This window comes from Rhinoderma darwinii, chromosome 2 (genome assembly GCF_050947455.1).
Source record: "Rhinoderma darwinii isolate aRhiDar2 chromosome 2, aRhiDar2.hap1, whole genome shotgun sequence".
Lineage (NCBI taxonomy): Eukaryota > Metazoa > Chordata > Amphibia > Anura > Rhinodermatidae > Rhinoderma > Rhinoderma darwinii.
Window position 1 is genome coordinate 49082097 of NC_134688.1, and position 23062 is coordinate 49105158.

A 23062-nucleotide genomic window follows, 5' to 3' on the forward strand; every position below is an offset into this window, starting at 1 on the left:
CATCGGGGCGTGTTTACTACTTTTACTAGCTGGGCGTTGTGTATAGAAGTGTCATCCACTTCTCTTCACAACGCCCAGCTTCTGGCAGTGCAGCACTGTGACGTCACTCACAGGTCCTGCATCGTGTCGGCACCAGAGGCTACAGTTGATTCTGCAGCAGCATCAGCATTTGCAGGTAAGTAGCTACATCGACTTACCTGCAAACGCCGATGCTGCTGCAGAATCATCTGTAGCCTCTGGTGCCGATGTGGCCGACACGATGCAGGACCTGTGAGTGACATCACAGTGCTGCACTGCCAGAAGCTGGGCGTTGTGAAGAGAAGTGGATGACACTTCTATACACAACGCCCAGCTAGTAAAAGTAGTAAACACGCCCCGATGTACGCACATAATACACGCCCAGTTGTACTTTTACTTTTCAACACGCCCAGTTGTACTTTTGCAAGCCTCATTTGCATAAATACGAAAATGGTCATAACTTGGCCAAAAATGCTCGTTTTTTAAAAATAAAAACGTTACTGTAATCTACATTGCAGCGCCGATCTGCTACAATAGCAGATAGGGGTTGCAAAATCTGGTGACAGAGACTCTTTAAGTACAAACTTTCATACAGTGTTTAGTTGAGCAATACAAATAATTCATGAATGTGACGGGTTTAAAGAAAACAATGTTTGGGACATGTGTCCCTGCATTACCATTGCTGTTATTAATCAGGATTATACAAAGCTCGAGGCCTGGCTGTTGACAAGGAATTATGGGTAAATTTGTGTCTGTACAAAAAGGTGGATCTTAAAAGCGTTTTCCAGCCAGTAAAAATGTATGGCCTGTCCTCAGGATAGGCCATCAATACAATGAAAGAGGAAAAATGGTGTATCCAGCACTCTTATAAAAAAAATAGGTTTTATTTGGTCATTTTAAAAACAAAACAATTAAAATGATAATCCCAGGACCACACTTATGCGTTTCAAACCTCTAGGGTTTTTAATCATAGGCCATCAATAGCTGATCGCTCGGGGTCCGACTCCCGGGACCCCCACCGATCAGCTGTTTTGAAGAGGGTGTCGTTGATTCACAGCGAGCAAGTAGAAATGAAGAGATCTTGAAAGCTGTGACAACAAGCAGAAATGTGGAAAGCCGTGAGGAATTAATACAGAAAGAATATTGGAAAATTGGATAACTTTTAATTATAAAAAAAACTATTTATTTCCTGAAACCTGATTCAGTAAATCGTCAACTTTGGTCCATTCCTCGCCTTTAATTTTATCATAATCATTCTTTTTAGAACTAGACTCTTTTACCCAGGAACCCCCAATGGTTTTGTGTATGAATCTATGAGTCAGCGTAAATGATGCAAAATGCACCAAATTTATCGATATGGCGCACATGGCATGATATATTTGGTTCCACTCTCTAGGCTTGTTATACACTTTTACTTACGCCAGCCATGAAAGCTCATGAAAATTTTGGTTACATTCGATTTCACTCACTTTTTATACTTTAGACAGTTTTGAAAAGTGTAATGAAAAATGGATGTGGCTAAGAAGAGTTATGAAATGCAGTGGCTGCCAGCGGGTCATCTGATGTAAATAAATATAGATCTAATTGTAATAAAAAAATTCCTCCTTCACAGTGTTTCTAAACACTGTACTTTTGTACATAATGGTAATTTTAACTATTTTGTTATCACACAATAGACCAAATAGATGAAAGCCAACCAGACCGTTTTAGCTTCCTGTGAAAACGTGAGATCTTTTGGATCTATAAATTAAATACACTCATACCGGTAGGTCTCAATGAAGTTACACATTGTCACGTTGGGTGTGTGGACCCACTGGGCCGTACCGCCTTGACGTTATAGCAGCTGGCCAACAGGATACCAAGTCAAAGTCTATAGTTCAGATAGGTGTACCTGTGGTAACTTCAGACAGTAGCGAAGACAGGCACGGATGGGACTTTGGTAGCAGGAAGACACCAGGTTTGGTGTAACCAGGAAGGCGTAGTACACAGAATAACACGACTCCAAGTCTAAACGTCACTTGGACCAAGATAGCACGGGATATAGGATACAGGTAGCAGGAACGGGAATACTGGGAACTGGAAAACACTTAAGGAACAATTTGCAGAGACAAACATAGGTAAACGACAACAACGCTCAGGCAATGCAGGAAGGGGCAGGGCCCTTCTTATAGTCCAGGTTGGGTATGGGCTAATTCGGTATCAAATTCAGGTGCGCGCTGGCCCTTTAAGACAGGGCACGAGTGTGTGCGCACACCTTATGGGTCACAGCAGAGTGAAACGGAAGTGAGCGCTGGCCTCTCTTGAGGAGGAGATGCGGGCCAGCGCTCACTGATCCATGGCTGCGGCCATCAGGAGGTGAGTAATCCTGACGGTTAGTGGCCATGGGTGTTACACAGATACTATCATTTAATCACCTTTTAATCTCTTTTTCTACAAATGTATTATGGATATTATAGTTATAATAATTAAAAACTCAGTTGAGTAATCATATTCTACAATAACCACACGGCTGCACCTGGAGAAAACATTCCGGTCTGTTTTCTCTCTATATCCATTGCAAGTCTGGACCATGCAGGTCCTGATCCGGATCTTTGGGCTGCACCCATCTCCAATGCTTCATCTTATGTGAATCTTGGATCAGGCCATCTTTGGATGTTTTGCTCCCAGCATAACCCCACCAGGTCAGCATATTTGACCACCGTTTTATCATATTTAATCTTTTTACTGGTTCATTCACTATGTGCGCTTTGTGTTCTCTTTTTTTGTTTATTGTATCTGGTATGTTACATGACCCTAGTAGTTCCATTTTATTAATTTTGAAAATTTGTCAGGGATCCTTTATTAATGCTAGCACATTAGGGTAAGTACACATGAGGCAGATTTGTGTCAGAATTTTCTGCAATTTTCCCATTCATCTGAATGGGATTTGCAGAAATGTACTGTATTGCTACTGAATGTAAGGAACTGATTTTCAGATGGAGAAATTACTGCAATAAATCTGCCACTTGTGAGCATACCCTTAAAGGGAAACCCATTAATTTAGGCTAAATTCAGACATGAAGGAATAGTCATGGATTTTCGGTGTACATCCCACACTGAAAATCTGTGACGATTTACCGTACACTACATGTGGATAAGGTTTTCAAATCCTATACACACATATGCTGCGGAAATTTTGCTGCAGATTCGATGTGGATTATGCGCCACATCTGACCTGATCTTTACTGTCGGTGTATGTAGAAACAAAGATAATGAAGAAACCCTTTATAGTATACTATTTGCAAAGGGTTATAGGCAGCTACCAGTGGTTGTGAAAACCATGAGCCAATATAATACATGTGTAAAAAAATTAAAATAAATCTAGTTTATATATACAATGTTCTGTTTGTTATTTTTATATGTGAAGGTTATTTTTGGCTACTGTTTGCGTAATATTTCTGTTTAGGAAATGCGGTACATAAAAGATCCTCAGTTAGGACGAGCAGTGGAGCATCTTGTTGAGAGGATGAATAAAGCCTTCAACTGATTTTCTAACTAGTAATTTCCTCCAGCCATAAAGACACAACACTAGAACTTCATTTTCTAATTAGCGGAAGTCTTTGGGTACATCATGTACACACAAATAACAGATGGAGGATAAGAGAACCAGCTATAAACAATTTAATCGAAATCTGCCGTGCTGGTTTTGCAAACAACATAGACTAATCCTACTGCGGGAAAATTGGGAAGGCTGTACAGATGATGCATAGATAACCAATATGGCTGTTATAATCTCTTAAAGGGAAGGTCCACCTTCACAATCATTTTTTTCTGTGGAACCAATACATCTGAAATGAAAAATGAAATGCTTTGCAAATAGTCTTGGAGGGGTTTTCCCTCGAGGGACATTTATGGCATATCCACAGGATATGTCATAAACGTAAGATAGATGTGGGTCCCACCGCTGGGACCCGCACCTATCTCTAGAACGGGGACGCCTAAACCCCGTTCTAGCTTTTTGTTCTCACGATGACTCCCAGCCATTTACTGATTATATGGTCAGCAGTTACGGAAACAGTGTAACTTGCTGAACTACGCTGTTTCTGTAAGTCCCATAGTAGGAAATGGCAGTTACGGAAGCATGCGAGCTACGCTTTTTCCGTAACTACCATTCAGTTCTATGGGGCTTACGGAAACAGCGTAGTTCAGCGAACTACGCTGTTTTCTCCTTCATGGTCGGAAATCAGCCGGAATGCAAAGAGGTAGAACGGGATTTAGGGGCCCCGTTCTAGAGATAGCACGGTCCCAGAGGTTGGACCCGCATTTATCTGACATTTATGACATATCCTGTGGATATGTCATAAATGTTCCTCGTGGGAAAACCCCTTTAAGCTGGGTTTACATAGGCAGATATATGTTCATAATGATCGCCGATTGCTGATTATTGAAGGTCCAATGCAATGCAAATTACATGGCGACGAATGATCGTTAATGCAATCGTTCCATTCCTACACATTTTACATATTTTCGACAGCACATCTCCTGTTTACATGCTGCCGGCAGCATAAAAGAATATGTCAGCAGGCGAACTAGTGTTTGCATGGTAGACGGCTGACCACTGCCATGTTTACACAGGGCAATGATCAGAAATGAGCGTTCATACAAACGCTCTTTCGCCCGATCATTGGTCCATGTTGATGGGCCTTTAAATTACAAACCTCTAATGGAGACCCATGGTAACAGACTAGAAACCAACCCTGTGTAGTCAGGGGCGTAGCTAGGGGGGGGCAGGCGGGGCATGTGCCCCGGGCGCAGCTTAGAGGGGGCGCCAGCACCACCTCCTCCTGCACTATAATTGTACCTGTGTCGCAAGGAAACAGGTACAATTAGAAGCAATGAATGACCGGGCACGTTCCGTGCCCGGCCATTCAGGCGCCTTTCCACGAGTGAAGCAACTGGTACCTTTTGTACCAGTGAAGCTTCTGTCGATGAAAGGCGCTGACTGACAGGGAAAGTCATCCTGCCCAGCCAATCAGCGTCTTTCATAGACGCTGCGTTCAACCCCCAGGAGACCTGCGCAGAAGAGAGCAGGTCTCCATGGCTGCCGGATGGCGTGGGAGCGGGAATAAGGTGAGTTTGAATATTTTATTATTTTTTTTTAATTGTAATGAAAGTGTGTGCTATTATCTACGGGGGGGGGGGACTTTGTCTACATGGGGGGCATCTATCTACGGGGGGGACTTTATCTACACGGGGGGACTTTGTCTACACGGGGGGGGACTTTAACTATGGGGGGACTTTATCTTCTATGGGGGGGACTTTATCTTCTATGGGGGGGACTTTATCTATGGGGGGGCTTTATCTACAAGGGGGACTTTATCTATGGGGGGGCTTTATCTACGGGGGGGGGGCTTTATCTACACGCGGGGGGCTTTATCTATGGGGGGTGTCTATCTACAGGGGGGGCTATATACTGGGGTGGGCTATCTATGGAGCACCATATACAGGGGTGGGCTATAGCTACAGGGGGGGCTATATAGTATATAGCCCCCTGTAGATATAGCCCACCCCTGTAGCTATAGCCCACCCCTGTAGATAGCCCACCCGTGTAGATAGCCCACCCCTGTAGATATAGCCCACCCCTGTAGATAGCCCACCCCTGTAGATAGCCCACCCCTGTAGATATAGCCCACCCCTGTAGATTTAGCCCACCCCTGTAGATATAGTCCCCCTGTAGATATAGCCCACCCCTGTAGATATAGCCCACCCTGTAGATATAGCCCACCCCTGTAGATATAGCCCACCCCTGGATATAGCCCACCCCTGTAGATATAGCCCACACCTGTAGATATAGCCCACCCCTGGATATAGCCCACACCTGAATATAGCCCCCCTGTAAATATAGCCCACCCCTGAATATAGCCCCCTGTAGATATAGCCCACCCCTGAATATAGCCCCCCTGTAGATATAGCCCACCCCTGAATATAGCCCACCCCTGTAGATATAGCCCACCCCTGTAGATATAGCCCCCCTGTAGATATAGCCCCCCTGTAGATATAGCCCCCTGTAGATATAGCCCACCCCTGGATATAGCCCACCCCTGGATATAGTCCCCCTGTAGATATAGCCCACCCCTGTATATAGTCCCCCTGTAGATAGTATCCCACAAATAGCTCCCCCTATAGTGCTCCACAGAAAGCCCACCCCTGTATATAGCCCCCCTGTACATATGGTCCACCCCTGTATATAGTGCTCCACAGATAGCCCACCCCTGTATACAGGGGTGGGCTATCTGCGGAGCACTATATACAGGGGTGGACTATCTAGTGGAGCACTATATACAGGGGTGGACTATATGTACAGGGGGGCTATATACAGTGGTGGGCTATCTGTGAAACACTATATACAGGGGTGGACTATATGTGGAGCACTATATACAGGGGTGGACTATATGTGGAGCACTATATACAGGGTTGGACTATATGTGGAGCACTATATACGGGGTGGGCTATATCTACAGGGGGGCTACATACAGGGGTGGGCTATATCTACAGGGGGGCTACATACAGGGGTGGGCTATATCTACAGGGGGGCTATATACAGGGGTGGGCTATCTGTAGAGCACTATATACAGGGGTGGGCTATATCTACAGGGGGCTATATACAGGGTTGAGTTATACGTGGAGCACTATATACAGGGCTGGGCTATATCTACAGGGGGCTATATACAGGGGTGGGGTATCTGTAGAGCACTATAGGGGGAGTTATTTGTGGGACACTATATACAGGGGTGGGCTATATGGGGGCACTATCTACACGGGGCTCTATGGGGGCACTATCTACAGGGGGCTCTATGGCAGGCACTATCTACAGGGGGCTCTATGGCAGGCACTATCTACAGGGGGCTCTATGGCAGGCACTATCTACAGGGGCACAGTGTGTGTGTGGGACACAGTGTATGGTGCTATTGTAATTAGAGTTATGGCGCTATTATATTTAGGGGCGTAGTGTGTGGTATAATGAGAACTTTATATTTATTTATAGGTGCAGAAATGTTGGAAAAGTGAGAAGCTGAAGACATGTGAGCGGCAAACTGCAGAAATGGTCTGTGGCTGGGAGAAGTCATCATAGAGGTCTGGACCGGATGGAGAAAAAGAACTAGAATCTGAGACGTCACCGGTGAGTCACTTAATGTAAATGTTTATTCTGCCTCTAATCAGCACTGTAGTCACTGTATGATCTGCAGTGAGATTATGGGTGGTATGATTATGATATGATTTATTTTTTGTGAAACAGCATCTCCCAGCATATCCTTACCATTGTTCGGGCCATGCTGGGAGCTGTAGTTTTACACCGTACATACCTATACGGCAGGGGTTGCACTAAATTGAGCTGTATTTGTGCTGGTGCTGTATTTATGTACTGAGCTTGGTTCTGGTGTTGTGTATAGAACCCTATTGCTTGTAAAATTGACAAATGTTTTTATGCTCGAGTTACATAAAAAGAAATGTGGAAAAGAAATGACACGTCGATTGGTAGAGAAAACAAACACGGCGAGGGGGAAGGAGATGTCGGGAAAGAGGTTGGGGGGGGGGGGGCGTCAAACTGAATTTTTGCCCCGGGTGCTGGAGAACCTAGCTACGCCTCTGTGTGTAGTCTAATCGTGCAATCACATTGTCTTCCATCTGTCCCTTATTTCTTGCTAATGTACCAAATGTATGTAAGAAGTAGGGGCCCTGCTTGCTACTCAAATACATTTGGTATGTGAGCATTGGTGGGGACAAATGGAAGACAATGTGATTGCAGGATAATTCTTTTTTTGTTTGTAGTCTGTAACCATGGAGACACATAGGTCTGTATAGGACGCTTCTCGGCCTTTTGGCTAAGATCAAGTGTAGTATCTGTTCTTATCAGTCCTTGTAAGGATAGATAGCTCGGAGAACCACTGGGGGCTATAAACACTAGCTTAGCGATCCAAGAGCGTTCCAGACGAAGCCGGCGACGAACTGCGGAGAAGAACCAGCGAAGACGACGATCCAGAAGGGAGAAGCCGCCATCGAGGAAGAAGCTCCGGGAGATCGCTGCCGGGAAGAAGAAGGAGAACTTCGGAGAAGAGCCGCTGCTGAAGGGGATCTTCGAAGAAGCTCGGCCGCAGAAGAAGAAGCTCGACGAGGAACCGCTGCGGAAGAAATTTCGTGGAAGAACCTCGGCCAGCAAGGAGAAGATTTGCATAGCTCCGCCCCCTTCGGGAAAGAGCTATCGAAGATCCTCCCCAAGCGACAGGAACAGCTGGAAGAAGCCATGGCCTCAACCAGCAACCCTGCCACCCAGAAGGAGAAGGCTGATGGACCAGGTGAGCCGGCCCAGGCCAGGACATCTCCTCCTGAAGCCTCCTCAAGCCAACAGGCCACCAGGAAGCCGAACCAGGCTGCTCCAACCCTGGAGCCCTGGATGAAGCAGACGGTGGCCCTGAAGCTCAAGGAGGTGGACGGGAGAGTGCCGGACATGACGGAAGAAGTGTTCTGCCAGAAGATGCTCCTGGATCAGGGCTTCGCTAAGCCGGAGACCATCAGTATCCAGGCCTTCATGACCGGGATGTTCTTCGTGACCTTCGCTTCGATCAACATCTGCAGAAGGTACTGGGAGATGGTGAAAGCGGCGAGGCCTGAATCCCCTTTCTCTCGCTTTGTGGGCAACTGCCCTGTCCAAAGAGAGGAAAGGCGGGTGACGGTCTCAATGCGGAACCCACACACCCCCGGCAAAGACATCACCACGCTCCTGAAGCGGTTCTGCACAGTGGTGAGGGAACCCACCCACATCCTGAACGGACTCGGCTTCTGGACTGGCAAGTGGTCGGTAATCGTCCGACTGAACAAGGATTCGAGCGCGGAAGACGGCCTCCAGCACCTGCCCCAGTCATTCTCGCTGGGCAACTCCTACGGCCTCATCTACTACCCGGACATGCCGCAGATCTGCAGGAGATGCAGCAAGAAGGGTCATTCGGTGAAGGACTGCAAGGAGGACGCCTGCAAGAACTGCCGGGTAACAGGACACGAGACCAAAGACTGCCCGAAACGGACAATGTGCAACCTCTGCGGACAAGCAGCCCACTCTTACAAGGACTGCCCGAAGAGGGATCGATCCTGGGCAACTGTAGCAGCGAAAGCTCCAGCCAGAGGGAACCCCGCCCCAGCCAGAGCTCCAGCGGCACAGAAGACCGGGAAAAAGAAGGATGGTAAGAAGACGACAGTCCCTCCCCCCCCTCTCCCGGCCCTCCCTCGCCCTACCCTTCCCACCCTCCCTCGCCCGGCCCTCCCCACCCCCCCGTCCCCAACCCCTGTCACCCCCACTGAGGCTCTCACCTTCTCCTACCCACCCATCTCAGTGGTCCTGTCACCTGCACCTCTCCCAACCCAGCCTCCCTTCTCCCCAGCTCCAGCAGCACTAACATCTTCCCCTCCAGCTGCTGGAGTCCTCTCCCTGGAGGATTTTCCCCCTCTTGTCTCCTCAGGTGCCATCCAGAGGAAGAGAAAGGTGAGGGACAGCCCAGCTGCTGAGTCCTCAAAGCGACAAGTCGTGGAAATCTGCGAAGATTCCCTTGCGCAGCAGGAGGAAATGGAGCAGATGGTGGAGGAACTCGTGTCTGAACCTGAGGTCATCGACTTCACAACAGACATCCAGGTGGCTACAATCCTGGAACAATTTCTGTCAGAGGGCCTGCTGGATCTTTCGGACCCGCCAGGCGAGGAGGATCCGCCCGACCGGACTGGTAACTAAGGTGTATCGTTTGCACTGACCTTCTTTATTCTCCCCCATGGCTGCTAAACTTAACATCTTTAGCCTCAATGTGAGGAGTGTTAGAGATAGGACTAGATGTCAGATGGTGCTAACTTTTCTTTCCAAGCAGTCGAGTGATGTATTTATGCTGCAGGAATGTACTCTCCCCTCTTCCAGGTCATACCATCATCTGGCCAGGCAGTGGACCCATGGCCCGTCCTACTGGTCTGGTGGGGGCGACTGTAAGTCTGCAGGGGTTGCCATCCTGATTAGGGGAAGCGTATTTACTGTTGACTCTGTCCAGGAGCTCGCCTGCGGCCGCTTGTTGGTCGTAGACGGTTCCTGGGCAGGAGAGCCGATTAGGCTCATCAACGTATACGCTCCCCCTATGAAGGCTGAGCGCCTGGAACTATTCCAGACCCTGCGGACCCAGCTCGCCACCACTAGGGCAGTGGTGATGGCCGGGGACTTCAACTGCCCCATCGAAGAGGATGGACGAAGTTCCGGCACTTCAATCAAACTGGATGTCAGTTCCAAACTGCTTATCGAGATGGTAACCGAAGCATCCTTGCAGGACGTTGTGGGCTCCATGGGGATCGGCTCTGTGAACTATTCATGGAGCCGACCCGATGGCTCACTTCGTTCTCGGATTGACTTTGTGTTCACCTCCCGGGCAGTCAAGCAGCATGGGCACTCCATGGTCCCCTGCTTCTTCTCTGACCACAGGGCCATTCTCTTCCAGGGTGCCATCGGCCACGGTTTTCCTCCCGGCCCTGGCTCCTGGAAGCTGAATTGTGCCCTGCTGGAAAGAGAGGAGGTACTGGCGGAACTTAGAGACGCCTATATTGTTTGGAGGAATGATAAAGTTTTCTTTGACAAAACCTGTGACTGGTGGGAATATGTTAAAGTTGAATTTCGTTGTTTCTTTCAGGCAAAAAGTCGTCAACAGGCGTGTGAGAGGAAGAGAGACTTCAGAGAGATGCAGCGTCAGCTGCGATCCCTGCAAGACCTCCTTCAATGCGGCTGGGACGTCAGGAAGGAGCTGGAGGAAGCCAAAAAGGGCCTGAAAAGGCACTTTGAGGAGGAATCCAAGCGAATTGTCTTTCGTTCCAAGGTGGAGAACCTGGAGAAGGGTGAGAAATGTAACTCGTTCTTTTTCAGGAAACTCCATGCCGGCCACACGCCCCTGAAGGAACTCCGAGATGAGACCGGAAACATGCATTCTGGGAAGAAGGAGGTGATGGGAGTCGTCACAGACTACTACCGAAACCTCTACTCCCGGAAAACCACTGACCCCGAAGCCGCCGATAAATTCCTGTCAGGTATCACTAATCATCTTGATCCTGCAGGTACGGAGGCTATGGATGTACCCCTGACGGTGGAGGAACTGCTCTCTGCCGCTAAATCCTTCAGACCCGGCAGGACCCCGGGCAGTGATGGTCTCCCAGCAGAGCTCTATGTAGCGCTGGGGGACTTGATCTGTCCGGACCTGCTGGAGCTCTATGAGGAGATGGTGGTGGAGGGTAGAATGCCACCGTCCTTGAGAGAAGGCATGATCACGATCTTGTATAAGCGGAAGGGGGAGAGATGTGACCTGAAAAACTGGCGTCCCATCTCTCTCCTGAACGTGGACTACAAGATCCTCGCCAAAGTATTGGCCAACAGACTGAAGGTTGTCATCGGACAGATCATCGGATCGGACCAAACCTGCGGCATTCCTGGCCGTAGGGTGGCCGACAGTCTTGCCCTGGTGAGGGACACGGTGCATTACATGCAAAGCCGCCGTACACACGCGGCCCTGGTCAGTCTGGATCAGGAGAAGGCTTTTGACCGGGTCTCTCACGAATTCATGGGTAAGGCTCTGCGTAGGCTGCGGCTTGGCAGGTTGTTCTGTTTGTATGTTAACCTGATGTATTGCGACATTTACAGCTCGGTGCTGGTGAACGGCTGGAAGACTGACCCCTTTCCTGTATCGTCGGGGGTTAGACAAGGCTGTCCTCTTTCACCTCTCCTTTTTGTTTGTGTTATAGAGCTCTTCGCAGAGGCTATCCGGCAGAATGGAGAGATCAGAGGGATCACCGCACCAGGTCCAGGACACTTCGAGGTCAAATGCTCGCTGTACATGGACGACGTGACCGTCTTCTGCGCTGACCAGAGTTCGGTGACTGCACTCGTCCAGACCTGCGAGGAGTTCGGACGCGCTTCAGGGGCAAAAGTCAACTGCGGGAAGTCGGAAGCCATGCTCTTCGGAAAGTGGTACCTGCCTTCTCCTGCCTCCTTCCCGTTTACTATCAAGCCGGACTTCATCAAAATTCTGGGAGTCTGGTTCGGTAAGGAAGGTGCAGCCCTAAAGTCGTGGGAAGAACGCTTGGCCAAAGTCAACCAAAGGATCGGACTGTGGAGCCTCAGACAACTCACTATTGAGGGCAAAGCAATGGTCCTGCGTAACGAAGTCTTGCCTGTGTTACAATACACTGCACAGGCATGGCCCCCTCTTGCCACCGTCTCGAGGGCCATTACCAGGACTGTGTTTCGCTTCATCTGGGGCTCGAAAATGGACAGAGTAAAGCGGACTGTTATGTACAAGGAGCCCCGCAAAGGTGGGAAGGGTATACCCGACATTCCCACTCTGCTGCGGATCGCTTTTGCATGTGACTGTGTTCGTAGGACTCTGAGGACAGCAAACGGCTCTGCGGGCAAGGCCATGTCCCGCTACTTCCTCCTTCCCCTCTGGCGAGGTTTTGGCTGGGACAAGTGGGACAGCTCCTTCCCTTACAACTGGCACGCTCCCTGGTTCTACGGAGATGTCGTCCGGTTTGTGAGGGAGCATCAACTGGAGGGTCTTAAGCCCGACTTGTGGAAACCTAAGACGATCCACAAGCACATCAGAGCAAAGGACTCACTGGAGTCTGTTCCAGGGCTTCATGCCGACACGTTGGAGACTGTTTGGACTAACGTGTCATCTGGCAGGTTGACCAACGGGCACAAGGACATTTCATGGATGGCCATCCAGGGAGGACTGCCTCTTAGGTCATTCATGCATGCCCGCAACCTGTGCAAGACCCGGTACTGCCCCAGGTGCCCCTTCACGGAGGAAACATCTTTGCACATTTTCTGGCAGTGCCCCTTTGCACAGGGTCTGTTGAAAGCCTTGGAACATGAACTCAAGGACTCAGTACCCAGGAACAGACTGTCGTACCGCTCGGTACTTTATGGACTATTTCCTGGGAATACCACGGATGGAGCAATCCAGGAAGCCTGGCGCCTTATGAACTGCTTTAAGGACGCTATATGGTTTGCCAGGAACCGTCTGATTTTGCGGAGAGAGAGTGTGTCCGTCCAGGACTGCCGCAGGCTGATCCACAGCCTGCTCAGAGACTATTCCACCTGGGACAGCCCGGACGTCGATGAGGAAGAGGACTGATACTCCCCTTCCCCCCACTCTCCCTTCTTGTGTGTTGTCTTTCAATAAAGCTTCGGGCCTGTGATTTCCCCCTTCCCTATCCCCTCCTACCCACTCCCCTATCCCATCACTTGTCTGTAATGCTTTGTTGTTTGGCTTTAGTGAATGCAAGAATGTTAGTGTAGCATGTGGTGTAATGTATAGCATAGGCTAGCCTGTACTGTGTATTATACTGTCATGTTATGTTTGACGACTGTTATTATTTATTATTTGCTGCTTCATGGCTTGCGCTGCGTCGCAGTAATGTTTGTATGATGACGATTGATTGTCAATAAAGCAATTTTCAATCAAAAAATCTGTTCTTATCAGTTTAATATCTGATACGTCCCCTATCTGGGGACCATATATTAAATGGATTTTTAGAACAGGGAGATGGAAATAGAGCTTGCTCTGTCCACTCCACGCATTGACCTGGTAAAAAAAAAAAAAAAAAAAAAAAAAAAAAAAAAATGTATGTAAGAAGTAGGGGCCCTGCTTGCTACTCAAATACATTTGGTATGTGAGCATTGGTGGGGACAAATGGAAGACAATGTGATTGCAGGATAATTCTTTTTTTGTTTGTAGTCTGTAACCATGGAGACACATAGGTCTGTATAGGACCTGACAACACAAAATTATTGGAGAATTGTAATTAAGACTATTTGCAAAGTGGCTTCATTTTTAATTTTAGATGTTACATAGTTACATACACCGCATTCCAAATTATTATGCAAATGTTATTTTTCGCTGATTTTCCTAAATAGTCGATGCAAATGACAGTATAATCTTCAAGCCATCAACCGTTGGAGTATAATGCGAATTTTATTAACAAATCTCCTAATGATAACAGATTTTTATTTAGAAGTAAAAAACTCAAAATGCAAGGTTTCAGATTATTATGCACAACAGAGATCAAAACATTTTAAAGGTTGTAAAGAGAACTAAAATGGTCATTTGTTGAATTTGCAGCATCAGGAGGTCATATTTATAGAAATCAAAAGCTCTTTCAATCAAAAAAAACTTAACAGGCCAAGTTACATGTTAACATAGGACCCCTCCTTTGATATCACCTTCACAATTCTTGCATCCATTGAATTTGTGAGTATTTGGACAGTTTCTGCTTGAATATCTTTGCAGGATGTCAGAATAACCTCCCTGAGCTTCTGTTTTGATGTGAACTGCCTCCCACCCTCATAGATATTTTGCTTGAGGATGCTCCAAAGGTTCTCAATAGGGTTGAGGTCAGGGGAACATGGGGGCCACACCATGAGTTTCTCTCCTTTTATGCCCATAGCAGCCAATGACACAGAGGTATTCTTTGCAGCATGAGATGGTGCATTGTCATGCATGAAGATAATTTTGCTACGGAAGGCACGGTTCTTCTTTTTGTACCACAGAAGAAAGTGGTCAGTCATAAATTCTACGTACTTTGCAGAGGTCATCGTCAGGGACCCTAAAGGGGCCTACCAGCTCTCTCCCCATGATTCCAGCCCAAAACTTGACTCCGCCACCTTCTTGCTGACGTCGCAGCCTTGTTGGGACATGGTGGCCATTCACCAACCATCCACTACTCCATCCATCTGGACCATCCAGGGTTGCACGGCACTCATCAGTAAACAACACGGTTTGAAAATTAGTCTTCATGTATTTCTGAGCCCACTGCAACCGTTTCTGCTTGTGAGCATTGTTTAGGGGTGGCCGAATAATAGCTTTATGCACACTTGCAAACCTCTGGAGGATCCTACACCTTGAGGTTCGCGGGGCTCCAGAGGCACCAGCGGCTTCAAATACCTGTTTGCTGCTTTGCAATGGCATTTTAGCAGCTGCTCTCCTAATCCTATTAATTTGTCTGGCAGAAACCTTCTTCATTATGCCTTTATCTGAACTAACCCGTCTGTGCTCTGAATCAGCCACAAATCTTTTCACAGTACGATGATCACGCTTACGTTTTCTTGAAATATCCAATGTTTTCATACCTTGTCCAAGGTATTGCACTATTTCACGCTTTTCGGCAGCAGAGAGATCCTTTTTCTTTCCCATATTGCTTGAAACCTGTGGCCTGCTTAATAATGTGGAACGTCCTTCTTAAGTAGTTTTCCTTTGATTGGGCACACCTGGCAAACTGATTATCACAGGTGTCTGAGATTGATTACAATGATCCAAAGGGCCCAAAGACACAATACCATCCATGAGTTTAATTGAAAAACGAATAATTAAATGTTTATGACACTTAAATCCAATGTGCATAATAATTTGGAACACGGTGTAGTTAGTACAGTTGAAAAAAGACGCATGTCCATCAACTTCAACCAAGGGATTGGAAAAGGGATGGGAAAATTTCTACACGTTGACATAGGACAAAAAAGGACAATAAAGAAAAACCGGTTCTGAAGTTGGACCTTCCTTTTAAATATTCACAAAAACAACTACAACTATCCCGGGCAATCAGCCTGGACACAGTAATGGAAACCTCTGGAGACCATATGTGTTAAGAGAGAAAACAGATATGTCATCGCTACGTTTTGTGTGATGTCATAGGGCAGGTTTATTCACACAATCTGGAACAAGATTAGAATTTGACTTCTGTTAACAAGGTTTCGACCCTTCTAGTAATTTATCAACTTGATCAGGAAACAGGACTTACAGTTTATTATAATGTTGTGAATGTGTATTTATAGAATTGGTAATGCTTAAAGGAGAAATATACTGTATTTGATTGCTACCGTGTGAAAACCATTTGGCTGTAAGACGAAAATGTCCATAGTCTTAAAGGAAGGTTCATCTTTAAAACACCTGTCCGTTGTGACAGTCACTTTTTGTCACGGTCTGTAAGCAGACTTCATGTGGACCCACTAGGCCGCACTGCCGTATCGAAATGACAGCTGGCCAAAGAACAAAGCACCCAATCAATACAAAGTCCAGCACAAGGGTACCTGAATAATCCAGACAGTGTCAAAGGCTTTAGCACGGATGGGGCTGGCATGTTGCACCAGACGTGGCGGATGACAGCAGGTGCAGTGTCATGCCCATGACCACGGGCCATCACTCACCTCCTGAAGGCCGCAGCCATGGACCTGCGTGTGCTGACCCCAGCCTGCTCCTCAGGAGACGACAGCGCTCACTTCTGCTTACTTCGGCCAGGTACCGTAGGGTGTGTGCGCCGCTCGTGCCCGCTCTTAAAGGGCTAGCGCGCACACCTGAGTTAAATTCAAAATTAGCCCATGAGCACCCTGGACTATAAGAGGGGCCCAGCCCCTTCCTGCCTTGCCTGAGCCTTGTTGGCTTACTTTAAGTTTGTCTAAGCAAATGGTCTCCTAGTGTTTCCCAGTTCCCAGTGTTTCCTGTTCCTGCTACCTGTAACCTGTATCCCGTGCTATCCTGGTCAAGTGCCGTGTTGAGCTGAAGTCGTGCTGTGCTGTTCACCACGCCTGGCGCCTGCCTGCTGCCTACTCCCAGCCGAGTCTGTCTTACTACTGTCCGAGCTACCACAGGTACACTATACAAACTATAGACTGTGACCTGTGGGCCCAGTGGGTCCACGTACCCAACGTGACATGCAGCAGGTAGCGCCAGACGTGGCGGACGACAGTAGGTGCGGAAGGTTGTGGCAGACGGCAGTAGGTGCAGCAGGACAGGACTCCAACACTAGATAGGCTCAGGAACAACGCATGGCACGGGATACAGGATACAGGTAGCAGGGCACGGGTACACTGGGAACAGGATAACACTGAGGGACCATTTACAAAGACTAACATGGGAATTACTAACAACGCTCAGGCAGGGAGTGAAGGGGCAGGGCCCTTTAAATAGTAGAGAGTGATTGGGGCTAATTTAAAATATAATTCATGTGCGCACACTGGCCAGGCACGAGCATGCGCGCGCACCATACAGGACAGTATCGAGCGGAATGAAAGTGAGTGCTGGCATCTCCTAGGAAGGAGATACCGGCCGGCACTCACAGATCCATGGCCGCCACCGCTGAGGGGTGAGTAGGAACGGTGGTCCGCGGCCATGGACGCTACACTTTCCATATGATGTCAGGGCTGAGTAGCCTATGTCACTATGGGTGCGTGGACACGCCATAGCGGGATAGCAGCTGGCCAACAGGATACCAAGTCACAGTCTATAGTTCGAAAAAGGGTACCTGTGGTAACTTCAGACAGTAGCGATGGTAGGCTCGGATAGGACCTTGGCAGCAGGCAGACACCAGGCGTGGTGTAACACGGAAGACATAGTATACGGAACACACGACTCCAACTATCAATAGCACAAGAACAAGGTAGCACGGATACAGGATACAGGTAGCAGATATGGGAACACTGGAAACTGGAAAACACTAAGGGACCATTTGCAAAGACTAACACGGGTAACACAACAATGCTCAGGCAATGAAGGAAGGGCAGGGCCTTTCTTATAGTCCAGGGTGATCATGGGCTAATTTGATATACAATTCAGGTGCGCACACTGGCACTTTAAGGCCGGGTACAAGCGTGCGCGCGCACCCTATGGGACACATCAGAGTGAGCGCTGGCATCTCCTGAGGAGGAGATGTGGGCCACCGCCCACTGATCAATTGCTGTGACCGTCGGGGTGAGTAATCCCGATGGACCGCGGACATGGGTGTCACAGCATCTCCCTCTTACGTCCCCTCATCTTGGGGCCAGAGTGGGACAGAAACTTCTAATGGAGAGTAGGAGCATTGAGGTTCTCCTCTTGCTCCCAGGACCTCTCTTCTGGACCAAACTCCCTCCAATCCACCAAATAAAAAGTTCTTCCTCCTACACTCTTGGTGTCCAGGATCTCCTTAACTTCGAATGTATACGATGAACCGCTGGGGGCAACTGCAGGACTAGGAATCTTGGTGTAGCGGTTCAGGATCACAGGCTTCAGGAGGGAGACATGGAATGAATTGGGGATCTTGAGGGTAGGAGGCAGCCGAAGCTTGTAGGACCAGCCTTGATCTGTTGCAAGATCTCAAAGTTTCCGAGGAACCTGGGAGCAAACTTGTATGATGGCACCCTCAGCCCGATATTTCTAGAGGACAGCCAGACCTTGGTACCTGGAAGAAACTGGGTAGGTTCTCTTCTCCTTGTGTCTGCCTTTCATTTCATGCGGTCGACCTCCCGCAGAATGGAGGATTGGGTTTGCTGCCAGATCTGCAGGAAGTCCCTAAAAGCAGAATCAGCTGCGGGCACCTCGGACATAACGGAAACCGGGAGAGGAATTTGTGGAAGTTAGCCGAGGACGATGAAGAACGGTGTGGTTCTTGTGGACTCGCTTGTATGGTTATTATACAAGAACTCGGCCCAAGGAAGAAGTTGCACCCAGTGATCATGCTGCCTGGAGATGAAATGTTGCAGGTAGTTCTCCATGATCTGATTGATTCTCTCGACTTGACCATTGGACTGGGGATGGTAGGCTGAGGAAAAGTCCAAATTTACATTGAGGAGCCTACAGAGGGCTTTCAAGAACTTTGAGGTGAACTGAACCCACCGATCAGACACGATATGCACGATAAGCCGTGCAGGCGGAAGATGTGTTGGATGAAGAGGTTGGCCAGTCGAGAAGCAGAAGGTAGGCCGGTCAGCGGAACGAAATGAGCCATCTTTAAAAAACGGTCCACCACCACCCAGACCATACTGCATCCAGCAGAGGGAGGCAGGTCCGTAACAAAGTCCATTGCTATATGCTGCCAGGGAGTATTGGGCACAGGCAGCGGCTGGAGCAGGCCAGCAGGTTTGAAGTGAGCAACCTTGTTAGCCGCGCACACCATGCAGGACGAGACAAAGTCCATGATGTCTTTGGGCAGCGTGGGCCTCCAGAAATTACGGGCATGTCTTTGATGAGTCGTTGGGTCTGGGGAAAAAATTAAGATGTCATTGAGATAGACCACAACACAAACATAGAGGAGATCCCGGAAGATGTCATTGACGAAGACCGCAGGAGCGTTACACAAGCCGAAGGGCATCACCAGATATTCATAGGGCTCATCTTCCATTCGTCACCCGGCGAATCCGAATTAGGTTGTAAGCCCCACGCAGGTCTAGTTTAGAAAAAATCTTGGCACCTCGCATGTGGTCAAAAAGTTCTGAAATCATTGACGACGGATATCTATTTTTGACCGTGATCTGGTTGAGACCCCGGTAGTTGATACAGGGTCGCAGAGATCCGTCCTTCTTTTTGACGAAGAAGAACCCAGCCCCGGCTGGGGAGGAGGAATTTCGTATGAAACCCCTCCCTAAATTCTCCTTAATATAGACCGACATAGACTGAGTCTCTGGCAAGGAGAGAGGGTATACTCTACCACAGGGTAGGGATGCATCAGGAACCAGCTCAACAGGACAGTCATACGCCCGGTGTGGAGGCAGCGTCTCCACCTCCTTTTTGCTGAAGACTTCAGAGAACAGAGAACAATGAGAAGGCAATCCTGCCAATGACTGAGGCCGAGGAGGCTGGGCCGGATGGATCTGCCCCAGGCAGCGATTGAAGCACTTAGGACCCCACTGGAGAACCTCTCCGGAATTCCAGTCCAGAACTGGGGCATGTAGTTGGAGCCAGGGCAGGCCCAGCAGCACACTGTTGACGGCCTTGTGTAGAACAAGAAAGTAGATGAGCTCTGAATGAAGGGCTCCCACTTGGAGCCTCAGCGCTTTGGTCACAGCTACAATCAGGGTCTGGCAGGGGTAGTCCATTCACCGATGTGACGATTAATGGCCTCTCCAGGGAGGTTGTGGGAAACTGGAGGAGATCCACTAGGTCTTTGTGGATAAAACTGGCTGTGGACCCAGAGTCCAGATAGGCAGAGACCCGGTGGGTCTTCTTGCCGGACATTATAGTCAGTTTAGAAGAGAGTTCTCTATCCAGCGCTGTATTGCCTAGGCGTTGTCTCCCCAACCAATCCTAGGTGTTGGGGATTTTTGGCTTCTGAGGACACAGACGCACGACATGGCCTCCGAGGCCACAATACAGACAAAGTCCCGAAGTGCGTCTGCGCTGTTACTCCTGGACGGATAACTTGAGCCAGTCCACCTGCATAGGCTCCTCATGTGGGCCACCTGGTGAGGACAACAGGGACTGCTTGAAAGTGGGGGCCAGCCTAGGGAGTCTTCTCTCCCGACGAATCCCTTGGGAACCTCATATTAGCCTGGGTGGCAAGCAAAATTAGGTCGTGCACGTTATATGGCAGATCACGAGCGGCCAGTTCGCCCTTGATCTCGAACGACAGTCCCTGCCAGAATGTAGCCACCAGGGCCTCGTTGTTCCAGGACAGTTCACCTGCCAGGGTACGGAATTGAATGGCGTACTCGCCCACGGAGGCGTCTCCCTGGCGAGGTTTCAGCAGGGAGGCAGCTGCCGACGAGACTCGCCCAGGCTCCTCAAACACAGTGTGAAATGTCCGTAGGAACCCCTGGAAGTCACGGGTTTCTGGTCCTTGTCGTTCCCAGATAGGGTTCGCCCAGGCTAGGGCCTTGCCAGTGAGCAGAGAAATAATGAAGGCAATCCTGGCGCCATCAGATGGGAACACTCTGGCATGTAGAGAGAAGTGGATCTGGCACTGATTGAGAAATCCCCTGCAGGTACTCTCGTCTCCGTTGTAACGAGGCTAGTGCTGACAGGAGGTGTTGCAGGAGGGTCAGTCGAGGTAACCGGAACAGGAGCTGAGGAGGCTGCAGCTTACGCATCCTGCTGCTTTGCAATGGAGTTCACTGCCAGGAGGAGTTGGTCCTGTCATGAACGAAGGTCTCGCAGATCTGCTTGCATGGCTTGAGATGTCGACATGGTCTTGGGTTGACAAGCGGGGTCCATGGCCTGAGCGTACTGTCACAATGGGTGCGTGAACGCACTGGGCCATACCGCCGTAGCGGGATAGAAGCTGGCCAACAGGATACCAAGTCACAGTCTATAGTTCGAATAAGGGTACCTGTGGTAACTTCAGACAGTAGCGATGGTAGGCTCGGATAGGACCTTGGCAGCAGGCAGACACCAGGCGTGGTGTAACACGGAAGACATAGTATACAGCACACACGACTCCAACTATCAATGGCACAGGAACAAGGTAGCACGGGATAAAGGTAGCAGGTACGGGAACACTGGGAACTGGAAAACACTAAGGGCAGGGCCCTTCTTATAGTCCAGGGTGATCATGGACTAATTTCATATACAAGTCAGGTGCGTGCGCTGGCCCTTTAAGGCCAGGCACGAGCGTGCGCGCACCCTTTGGGACATAGCAGAGTGAAGCGGAAGTGAGCGCTGCCGTCTCCTGAGGAGGAGATGTGGGCCACCGCTCACTGATCCACGGCTGTGGCCGTCGGGGATGAGTAATCCCGACGGACCGCGGACATGGGTGTCAAAGCCTAATTTCACCCTGACCTACTTTATTCAATTGGATAATGGTAGCAACTTTTAGCCCTTACCGCATTCCAAAGTCACAGCGATGATGTGGGAATGGAGGAGAGGTGAATATTTATATTCTTTTGCTCCACCAACATTTTATATACCCCACAGAAAACTGACCTTCTTCTACAGTGGTGGAGGCAGGAATATTGTGTCACAACCCTATTTGTCTTTTCTGAATAAACCCAGAAGTTAAGGGAGCGTCGCATCATCGACAATGCAGTAAGGGAAGGATAGCACTTTTTTTTGTGGCATCGACACTATGCTGTCTTTTAAAGACCGGGAAAACCAGTCCTTTTTTTGCCACTCAATTCCTGACTCCAGCACCTTTGTAAAGTTTGTAAACTATCTTTTTGACATTTCAAGAGCCTATGGAGTTACATACTTGTTCATGCTTGAGAATACCCTCATGAGCCTTCTTCGGAGAAGCAAATAAGTTCAGCAGGTAAGGAAGGGGATATTTTCAAGAAAGGTGTAGTATGTATACCAACATACCGAAGCCAGATGTCCCACATAGTCTCTACTGCACGGTTGAAATAATTTTTTCTAATTTTGATATTTACCCCCGTCATGGTAACTCTAGTATTGTTGTGGTAATGCTTTCCACTGTAGGCTATATTGCCCCCTTGTAGGCTCCTTGGACTGGATACTGTTTCTGCTTTTTTTAATTCCTCTACCATTGATGTTACTTCTGTTCTTCCTTTGTCTTCTTATCATCCTTCCTCTTCTTCTCCTGTGCTTCTTTCTGCACTCCTCAACCCTTCTTATTCATTCTGGTCTTCTTTTAATAATGGGGTTCAGTACTCTGAAGTTATGTTTTACTATATATACTTTTAAAAAAATTTAATGTTTGGTCCAAAATTCTGTATAAATCTTTATTGCAATCTGAGCTCCATTTCTTCATATAAAGAGCTCCACATTCCATGCATAAACATAGTTAAGTGATAAAATTCTGGATGACTGCAATTGCCACTAGAGGGAGCTCACTACATACTGTCTTATTATTGAATTCAATGTACCAACATTATGGCTCCGTGTGGCATAGGAGGCTGAACAGGGGCCCTGGCAGGCACGTTATTGTCAGGCAAGTTGAGGCTAAGGTGTCATTGTGGTCACACTGTTTACACTATTGCTAGTGTTACCACATATATATATGAGAGGCCCTATGATGGCCTTACTAATATGAAGGCACTCTGTGGCACTTTGCTGGCGTTACTGTATGTGTTAGGGATCTGCCAGGTACTACGTCTAGGTATACTCCTGGGATTAATCAATCCACACCTGAGGCCAGACCTGCTCGACTGACACCATCTCCCACCAACCAGGGTGGCAGGCTCAGGAGTGGGAGAGCCTATCGCGGCCTGGTCTCTCGGAGTTAGCTCCGCCCCCTGCCCTTTATTACCTGCCCTGTGCTCTCCCTCAGTGCTTGTAATTCTTTTGGATTCCTGGCC

General features: G+C 48.5%; 2 pseudogenes; both read left to right on the top strand.

Moving 5' to 3' along the window:
* The first annotated feature begins 7860 nt into the window (after positions 1-7860).
* Positions 7861-7962, top strand: LOC142747564 (U2 spliceosomal RNA; annotated as a pseudogene).
* Positions 7963-13498: 5536 nt separating this feature from the next.
* LOC142747560 (U2 spliceosomal RNA) lies at positions 13499-13661 on the top strand (annotated as a pseudogene).
* Positions 13662-23062: the final 9401 nt, after the last annotated feature.